The sequence below is a fragment of the Hemitrygon akajei genome, chromosome 7, assembly GCF_048418815.1.
Source record: "Hemitrygon akajei chromosome 7, sHemAka1.3, whole genome shotgun sequence".
In the NCBI taxonomy this organism is placed as follows: domain Eukaryota; kingdom Metazoa; phylum Chordata; class Chondrichthyes; order Myliobatiformes; family Dasyatidae; genus Hemitrygon; species Hemitrygon akajei.
The window spans coordinates 32,008,892-32,018,536 of NC_133130.1; positions in this window are offsets into that span (position 1 = coordinate 32,008,892).

Sequence of the window (9,645 nt, forward strand, 5' to 3'; positions counted from 1 at the left end):
TTTAAATTGACATGGAAGCGGATAATCAGGAAATTGACAAAATAATTGCAAATCACTGTCAGCTCTGAGCATTAGGTATACTTTAGATGTCAATATTTCTTGTATTGAAAGGTTTCTACTGCCATTCTTGTTATTCGTGCACCAGAAGGGGATTCAGTGTTGTATTGAGTCCAACATAAGTTGCAGCAGATATGGTAAGTTCCCAGCATTCCACACAAAGCATCATAGAGCTTTCTGTCACGAGGTAGAGGTGGGTGAGTGAGTCTGTCATTCAATGCCACTTCATGAAAAGTCTGCCCTGCACCTTTCAGTCCCTACCCTCCACATCACAGATTCTGACCGCATTGTGAATGATTCCAAACCAATTGCTACCTAAACAATGTAATCACCTATAGAATGGATGTTACTTTTCTATCCATAATGGGTCTTTGGTGTGCATTTGACCTCTTTAAACAATTGCCGGTTAATCTTGTGACTTGGTACAGTGAAAATAATGTATCACACTGTTCAATCCATATAGGGTCTTCAGAAACAGGATCAGAATCAGGTTTAATATCACCAGCATATGTTGTGAATTTTGTTGTCTTTGTGGCAGTATTACAAAACAATACACAATAATAAAAAAAACTGTCAATTACAGTAAATATATATATATAAAATTCAATTAAGTAAGTTGTTCAAAAACAGAAATAAAAAGTAATGAGGTAGTGATCATGGGTTCAATACCCATTCAGAAATCTGATGGCAGAGGGGAAGAAGCTATTCTTGAATCATTGAATGTGTGCCTTCTGTACCTCCTTCTTGATGAAAGCAATGAGAACAAGGCATGACCTGGGTGATGGGGGTCCTTAATGATGGACGTCACCTCTTTGAAGCATTGCTCCTTGAAGATGTCCTGGATACTACGGAGGCTAGTGCGCATGATAAAGCCCATTCAACTTCCTGTATCTTGGTACAGTAAAGCATTGATAATATGGGACTACTGGCAGATTTCCTGTGATTTAAAATGAGCAGAGGAATCGAATTCTGCAGAGTTTAAAGAGAAGATGGGATCAGAAACAGGTGAAGCTCAAAATTGGAAAGTGGATTAATGGTGTTACTTCGCATTGTTACTTTTTCTGACTCAAGTTTGTGCTTGTCATTTCCTTTCTGGTCTAACTTGAGCCAGTGCTCTGAGTCATTTTTATTTTTGCGCAGTTTGTCATATTATCGCATTAGCCTCTTGTCATTCTCATGATCAAAGTGTTCAATATTTTTTTTCAAACTGTTTGCACCATCTGTTTCTCCAACACCAGAGATCAGTGCTCACTGCACTCTTTCAATGTCTGGGAAGTTTCTTTATACCTCTTTAACTTGCCCATTTCAGCTTCCATAATTTTTAGTGTGGGATGGACTACTCCTGCTTAGACTTAGACTTATACGTAGACTTTCAGAAGGCATTTGATAAGATGCCACATGTGAGCCTGCTTAACAAGATAAAATCCTGTGATGTTACAGGAGAGATACTGGCATGGACAGAGGAATGGCTGACAGATAGGAGGCAGTGAATGAGAATAAAGGAGCCTTTCTGGTTGGCTGCCAGTGACTAGTGGTGTTTCTTGGGGGTCAGTATTGGGGACTGAACTTTTCACATTGTGTTTCAATGATATGGATAATGGAATTGAAGGCTTTGTGGCAAAGTTTGAACATGATACGAAGATAGGTGGAGGAGTAGGTAGTGCTGAGGAAGTGGTGAGATTGCAGCAGGACTAAGACAAATTAGAAGAACAGACAAAAAGGTGGCAGATGTAATACAGGGAAATGTATGACAATGCATTTTGATAAAAGAAAGAATAATGCAGAATGTTATCTAAATTGAGAGAAAATTCAAACATCAGAGGTGCAGAGGGACTTTGGAATCCTGATGCAAGACTCCCAGAAGGTTAATTTACCAGTTGAGTGTCTGGTAAAGAATGAAAATGCAATATTAGCATTTATTTCAAGGGGAATAGAATATAAGTGCTAGGAGATAATGCCGAGCCCTTTTAAGACATTAGTCAGGCTGTATTTGAAGTATTGTCAACAGTTTTGGGCCCCATATGTTTTCCCATTGGAGAGAGTCCAGAGGAAGTTCATGAGGATGATTCCAGGAATGAAGGGGTTTTCATATGAGGAGCGTTTGGCAGCTTTAGGTCTGTACTCATTGGAATTTAGAAGAATGCAGGGAGATCCCATTGAAACCTACCATATGTTGCAAGGACTGGATAAGGCAGATGGGAAAAGGATGTTTCCTATGGTGTGGGCGTTCAGAAATAGAGGTTACAGCCTTAAAATTGAGGGGAGATCTTTTAGAACAGAGTTAATGAAGAATTTTTTTAGCCAGAGAGTAGAGAATCTGTAGAATGCTCTTGCATAGACTGTAGTAGAGGCCAAATCCATGGGTATATTTAAAGCAGGAGTTGATGGTTTCCAGATTGGTCAGGGCATCAAAGGATATGACAAGAAGATAGGTGTATGGGGTTGAGTGAAATCCAGAATCAGCCATGATGGAATGGTGGAGCAGACTCGATGGGCTGAATAGCCTAATTCTGGTCCTATGTCTTGTGATCTTATGGTCTTATGGATACACTGTACTTATTTTTTTTCAAATTTGATTCCCAATTAATTAAATAGGGTTTGCCAACTCTGTGATTAAGAGGATAAAAGTAAGATATTTAGCTTTGACAATTTATTTTATTTAAAGATTTCAATTATTTCAGTGTTTAAATAATCTATTTTATTTTGATATTATTTACTGTAATTTTAATTGCTTTAAATGGTTATTACACACAGTGAAAGTCTCTTTGCAATGTCTGACATCTTGGTGGGAAATAAGGATGTGAAGCAAATTGTTGCTTGGGCCTTGTCATCAGTGTGGACAGTCCATAGGTTGGTCTGAACCCTGTCTAATGCAGCACCACATCTTGCAGACCCTTGGACAACTTCTGCCTAGAGATTATTCTGGCCATTCACAATGTAAAGAGGGCTCCAGGAAAATTGGAGACATCCTTTGGCCAAATAAATCCTTATTCTTTTTAAAAAGGCCAGTCAGTAAATTACTTAATTTAACTGATGCAATATAGAAGAGTGATACTGAAGAAACATAACCATTCATTGCCAGTTTCCAGTTTTTAACTCCGGATAAAATAAAACTAATCTATAGTGTTTTGTCTATATCCCAGCTCATACAGTTCCATTCATCCATGATCCCTATGCCGAATGATCAAGACGTGCCCCTTTAATCATCTCCAGCCCCACATTGTAAAGTCATAAAAGGCTAGGTGAAGTGCTTGTAAATGAGATGGGTATAGGTGGATAGAATAGCCAGAATAGACAGGTTGGGCTGAAGACCTACTTATGTATAAATCTATGACTCGAGGAACTCTACAAGATCTCTCCATCACCCCAGTTCCTGCATCTGGAATATTCTTGATTTTAATTGCTCCACATTTGACAGTCTTACGTTCAGCTGTTCAAACCCTTGTCTTTGGAATTTCAACTTCAAACCTTCTCTCTATCTTTGTCTTCCCTTAAAGCACACCACTTTATATCTGTTTGTGTGCTTCCCTACATTGCTGAGAGAGAAATTTGTGATATTTTACTGCTATTAAAGGCAACACATAATTGCAAGTCAATTCTTACTGCCATTCACAAAATGCTGGTGGAACACCAAATCCATGGATCTGTCCTGACGAAGGGTCTCGGCCCAAAACGTCAACAGTGCTTCTCCTTATAGATGCTGCCTGGCCTGCTGTGTTCCACCAGCATATTGTGTGTGCTGTTTGAATTTCCAGCATCTGCAGATTTCCTCGTGTTTGCTCTTACTGCTATTTCTATTTTGATTCCTTCAGCCATTGTTTGCTTCTCCTTCTGTCTTTGGCTGGAGGTGACTAGATTGATTTGTGGTGGAAAACTGTATGTCAAAAATGGAGACACAAGACATTGCAGATGCTGGAATCTGGAACAATATTTAAAATGCTGAAGGAACTCAGTAGGTCAGATAGCATCAATGGAGGAAACTGGATAGTCAACTTTTGAGTTGAAACCCTTCATCTGGACTTAATATTTGCTTACACAAGCAAATGTGATTGTCAGAACACCACTGATGCTACTTTGTAAACTCCCTTCAATTTGATAATGTACCTGAAGCAATACTTCAAGATGTCAGTAGTTTGGTTTGGAATGATTATAGCTGTAGACATCACTGACAAAGCCAGCATTTAATTTATGAGCCACTTTGTGTTTGCACATCGCTTCAGTCTAGGTCTGCCACAGAGTATCAGTGAAAAGAAGCGAAGAGGAGAGCTTTAGTCTCTAAGGAGCCATCCTTTCAGCTTATGTTTAATGTCTAATTACCTCAGAAAGAAAGCATCATGGAGACTCCATGAGACTAGCTGCAATTGGTGGAGTGGGAGCCCTTTCTGATCCTGAAGCTGCAATGTCTCCTCATCAGCCACAGCCAGCAAGGCACCAATAGTGACTCCTGGGTTTCCATGAAACTCTTCACTCCCATCATACAGATATTGCTCTTATACCATAAAGCATCTGTAATTTTCCTTCCCAGTTAACAATGCATCCTTCGTTTCCTTGCTAGAGCACCAATTAGGAAATTGGCTCAGATTATGTATTCACTCTGTACTAGTTAGAAGGACTGACATTATGTTGACAGTAATTGTCAGTCTACCCCAATGCTGAAAATCGTCTGTGGATACCAATAGAGTAGATGGCATCATTCTACATCTATTTCCACAGTGATCTGGAGCTGATTGGAGAAATCACTCTCAAATACTCAGGCTGCATTAGGACAAAAGGATATCGATATTCATGGTGTGTAGGCAATTTGGTTTTATTGTAGTTCGTTATTTTATTGAGATCATCATCATCATTATGTGCTGTGTCTTAAGACATGGGTGATCATGGTCTTATCCATGGCCATGATTGTTCTTTGCATTTTATTCAGATGCAATACAAAATCGACCCTTCTGCCTCTTTGAGCTGCACCACCCAGCACTTCTCCTGATTTAATCCTAGACTAATCACAGGAGAATTTACAGTGACCAATTAACCTGCTAACTGGTATGTCTTTGGACTGTGGGAGAAAAGTGGAACACCCAGAGGCAAACAAACAACTATGCTACCCTGACGATGGGTCTCGGCCCGAAACGTTGACAGTGTTTCTCCCTATAGATTCTGCCTGGCCTGCTGCTTTCCACCAGCATTTTGTGTGTGTAACTATGCTACCCTGCCGCCCCCACTGTTTCACATTATATCAATTAAATAAGTTAACTGTTTGCCTGGGCTATTCAAAAAATAAACGTGCAATGATTCAGTAAAGTGGTCTGATGTGGTTGCCTATCATCAGTATATTTGTAAAATGGGACATTTTAAGATGATCTCACTGGCATTTATTCTCACTTCTCAAATCATGTCCAGGTCCTCCAATAGCTCAAGGTTACTTATGAATAGGAATGTCCAAATAACAGGAAAAAAGTTCTTGATAAACTTTTTAATTCAGTAAATTCTGTTACACACAACTAAAACAATTGGAATGATACAAATCTATAAGGAGAAAGCCAGCTTCTGGCATTAAAGTGCAAATGTAAGAAAAAGAAACATGAATCAATGAGATAATCAGCCAAGAATATATTCTATTTGTTTATTCAATATCTACTAAGACAATTTAATAATGATGGTGAGACTCTTACCATTATTTATTCATGAAGCACATTGTCCTTTACTTTGTATGTAAGATGCATGAAAGTGAAAGCTTGTTTCTGTGCATAAAGCTGTTGGCAGATGGAATAAATAACATTCATCTTAGACAGTCAAAATGTGGGTGCACCCTGGAATTAAAAACTGCATTTTGATTTTAAGGGTGGATGACTGGTACATTGCAAAATTATTGGCAATTTATTCAAATGTGTCTGGGAAGGCGAGACAGGGGAAATAAACTGGACTATCTTTCCCCCAAAATAATCGCTTTGTATCAGATTGACATAAGTTTGACTTCTTGGCCTCATAATATTAAAGTCAATATTATAAGAAGCGTAGATGGGCAAAAATGGAAAAGGCCTAATTCCTTTTCCAGAGAGGTCAGTAAACAAAGGGCAGAGAACTGAACTAATTGATGGAAAGTTTAGAGGGTGAAACAGAAGAAAATATTTCTCTGAACAGTTATTGAGAATCCTGAAGTCACTGCCTTGTTGCATTAAAAAGGACTTTGATCATTTGAAGATTTATAGCTTGTAGGACAGTTATACAAATGCTGGGAATTAGGTTTAATCCAATGTCCATTTTTGATCAACATGGATACAATGGGCCAAACGCTTTCTGTTTTATTTTCATAACTTTCTGTAATATTACTTAATTTCTTCTGATTATAGCAACAATGCAAATAATATATCCTGATATACTTGTGATCTGCTAGAATTATTGGTAAAATCGTATGTAAGACAACAAGGTATAGGAGCAGAATTAGACCATTTTGACCATTGAATCTGCTCTGCTGTTTAATCATTGCTGATATTTTTTCTCAACCCCATTCACCACTTTCTCCCCATAGCTCCCTTACCAATCATGAACCTATCACTCTGTGCCTTAAATATACCCAATGACTGGGCTGGCATGGTAGCGTAGAGTAGCACAATGTGATACAGTACACGCGACCCGGGTTCAATTCCTACTGCTGCCTGCAAAGAGTTTGTATGTTATCCCTGTGACCTCGTGGGTTTCCTCCAAGTTGTCCAGTTTCCTTTCACATTCCAAAGGTGTACTGGTTTTTAGATTAATTGGTCATTGTAAATTGTTGCATGATTAGGTGCGGATTAAATCAGGGGATTGCTCAAAGGACTGGAAGGGCCTGTTCTGTTTTGTATCAATAAATAAAAGGAAATCCGTTTATTCTGAGGCTGCTTACCTATTAAAAATACAATTATTTGTCATTGTGCATATGTTCATTCTTTGTAATTTTGTGGTAGTTTACAATGACCAAAGACCTTACTTTTATCTGTAATTGATTTTTATTTACTTTAAACTTTTAAATGGCTGATAACTCAGTTATAATGTAAAAGGAATGAATTTTTCCACATTGGTGAGTGAAGTGAATCGCTGCATCTGATTTACTGAGGAGAGAAAAAGGATAAACTGACAAGTTCAGAGGATAAATTTTACAGAGGGCAAACACAAAATTATTTTTCATTCATCTTAAAACATACAGATTGTCAAAAGATAGTGTCAAGAAGTAGCAAGAGATGCGCCAAAGCTAGAGAACAGTCTCATGCAAAGCTGAATCAAACTAAGGAGGTAATATCACACTTTACCACCAAGTATCTATTATAGGCTGAAAATGTACCAGCTCAACAGTGCAGTCTCCTCCAATTGGAATGGTAGCAATATTAAATGTAATCTTGTGAGGGAGAAGCATAGCTCACATGTATCAGTATTGCAATGGAATAAAAGAGAATTACAGAAGCATGAGAGAGGAGCTTGCCCAGATGGATTGGAGGGGGATACTGGTGGGGATGATGGCAAACTAGAGATGGCTGAAGCTTCTGGGAATCGTTCACAAGGAACAGGATAGATATGTCACACAGAGGAGTAAGTACTCAAATGACAGGGGTAGGTAAAAGTGGCTGGCAAAGGAAGTTAAGGACAGCATAAAAGTCAAGGAAAGAGCATGCAAGGCAGCAAAAGTGAGGGAGAAGTTGGATAATTGGGAAGCTTTTAAAATCTCACAAAAGGCAACTAAAAAACCTATTAGAAGGGAAAAGATAAAATATGAGGGCCAATAATATAAAGCAGGATACCAAAAGTTTTTTTCAATTATATAAAGAGTAAAAAGGAGGTGAGAGTTGATATTGGACCACTGGAAAATGATGCTGGTGAGGTAGTAATGGGGGACAAAGAAGTGGCAGATGAACTTAATGAGTACTTTACATCAGTCTTCACTATGGAAAAAACTAGCAGTATGCCAGAGCCCTGCGAGGGTCAGGGAGTGAGAGTGAGTACCATTGTTATTGCAAAGGAAAAAGTAATAGGCAAACTCAGAGGTCTTAAGGTGGATAAGACACCTGAGCCAAATGGACTACATCGCAGAGTCCTGAGAGAGGTTGCTGACGAGATAACGGGTGCTGTGGTCATGATCTTTCAAGAATCACTTGATTCTGGCATGGTCCTAGAGGACTGGAAGATTGAAAATGTCACCCACTCTTAAAGAAGGAGGAAGGTAAAAGAAAGTAAATTTAAAGACCATAAGACCATAAGATATAGGAGCAGAAGTAGACCAAGTCTGTTCCGCCATTCAGTCATGGACTGATTCAATTCTTCCAATCATCCTCACTCCCCTGTCTTCTCCCCATACCCTTTGATGCCCTGGCTAATCAAGAACCTATCTATCTCTACCTTAAATGCACTCAATGACTTGGCCTCCATTCGTGGCAACAAATTCCACAGATTTACCACCCTCTGACCGAAGTAATTTCTCCACATCTCTGTTCTAAATGGATGTCCTTCAATCCTGAAGTTATGCCCACTTGTCCCTGACTATGGGAAATAACTTTGCCATTTCTAATCAGCTCAAGCTTTTTAACATACAGAATGTTTCTATGAGATCCCCCTCATTCTCCTGAACTCCAGGGAGTACAGCCCAAAAGCTGCCAGTCATTACTCATATAGTAACCCTTTCATTCCTGGAATAATTCACATGAATCTTCTTTGCACCATCTGCACTGTCATATATCCTTTCTAAAACTGCACACAATTCGTGGTCTCACGAATGCCTTATAGAGCCTCAACATTACATCTCTTCTCTTATATTCTATACATGTAGAAATGAATGCCAACATTGCATTTGCCTTCTTCACCACCAACTTAACTATGAGGTTAACCTTTAGGGTATCCTGCACAAGGAATCCCAATTCCCTTTGCATCTCTATATTTTGAATTCTCTCCCATCTATATAACAGTATAACCATTTATTTTTTTTTCCACCAAAGTACATGACCATACACTTCCCAACATTGTATTTCATTTGCCACTTCTTTGCCCATTCCCCTAAACTATCTAAATCTATCTGCAGGCCCTCTGTTTCCTCAACACTACTCAATTCTCCACCTATCTTTGTATCATTGGCAAATTTAGCCTCAAATCTATTAATGCAATAGTCCAAATCATTGACATACATCATAAAAAGCAGTGGTCTCAACACCGACCCCTGTGGAACTCCATTGGTAACCAGCAGCCAGCCAGAATAGGATCCCTTTATTCCCACTCTCTATTTTCTGCCAATTAGCAAATGCTCCACCCATTCTAGTAACTTCCCTTTAATTCTATGGGTTCTTATTTTGCTAATCTGCCTAATGTGTGGCACCCTGTCTTCTGAAAATCCAGATTTACTTTCTGAAAATCCAAGTACACCACATGTGTCTACCCTGCTTGTAACCTCCTCAAACATTGCAGTAGGTTTGTCAAGAAGGAAATTATAGGCCAGTTAGCCTAACCTCAGTGGTTGGGAAAGTGTTGGAGTCTATTATTAAGGATTAAGTATTGAGGTACTTGGAGACTAATGATAAAATAAGTCAAAGTCAGCATGGTTTCTGTAAAGGGAAATTGTGCCAGTTAAATCTGTTA